Raw genomic sequence first — 1263 nt, forward strand, 5'->3', positions numbered from 1 at the left:
ATTTTGTGCTACAGCATCCATAAGTATAGGTCAAGTTCATCATATTGTAGCAATTTACACTTGTTTCCTTTATCATTTTTTTCTTTTTTACCTTCTTCTAGTTGAGCTCTGATCATCAAGTCATTGAAGCTAGGTTGAATGGGCACTATCTACAAATTTGGGCTTTCTTGTTCATCTCCTCTTACTTCATATCAGCTGAACACTATGCTCTCAGCTCTACCCCTCTGTGGCTATGTCCTTGGCCATGGGCTCAGGAATCCCCAGGTCTCACCACACTTTGGTCGACCCAACCTTTCTTCTTCTCTCTTTCATCTCCAGGTTGACAGGAGTCTATGGAATATGCTTGAACTCATTCCATATTTTCCTTGATGCCTTTCCCCCTCTTCCACTCACCAGCAGACCAAAATGGTCATCAGCAAACTTACTCATGCTTGCTCATGTGTTCTCTTTGAGTTTCAGTCTTGGAGGAGTGTTTGTCCTGCAGGGACTTGACTGCTTGCTGTGATGGCTGTCTGGTGAACAACTTGCTTGTTCTTGTAGTAGCCAATTAGACTACCATTTTTGTTTTGGATTTTTCCTGCTGGTCTTTCTTTCAGGAAGTATCTTCTGTTCCTCTCGCTGTTCCAGGCTGGTCTGCTTGTCTTTTCAAGTGGAAATGTCCCACCTCAAAAAGTTCTGAATGAGGCTCAGGATTCCACCTAAAAGTCCTATACACTACAAAGACAATTTAAAATAGGCTTCCATAGGAAGCCTATTTCACAGGCAAGTTCTAGCATCCCTTTTAGGAATTCCAATGCGTTATAGACTGAAGACAGGCTTACAAGCTTTCTGTAATCACATTTATTGGTGTTCCTTTCTATCCCACTCAAGTGTCTATTTTATAATAGTAGGCAAGAGAAATCAATATTCATAAGACAGTCAAGCACCTTAACATTATTTCTCCTCTCTAACCCATTCAGACTATGCCTTGATCTCTGTATCACAGAGATCGGTTGTTCAAGGTTAAGTATGCATCATGATTTCAGGCTGCAAATCTAAAAAGCCTCATCTTTCTATGGCAGAGTGGTTGGTAAATCCAAAACTGCTGATCTTGCAGTTAGCAGCTCAGCTTGTAATCCACTACTCTACCAGACTCATGCCTTGTCTGCTGCTTGCATGAGTGTTGATGTTTGATCCAAGCAAAATGAAGTCTTTGATAACTTCCATTTTTACTCCATTTATCATGAAGTTATTTAGTAGTCCATTCATGAGAATTTTGTGTTT

Source organism: Chrysochloris asiatica, unplaced genomic scaffold (assembly GCF_000296735.1).
Source record: "Chrysochloris asiatica unplaced genomic scaffold, ChrAsi1.0 scaffold00185, whole genome shotgun sequence".
In the NCBI taxonomy this organism is placed as follows: domain Eukaryota; kingdom Metazoa; phylum Chordata; class Mammalia; order Afrosoricida; family Chrysochloridae; genus Chrysochloris; species Chrysochloris asiatica.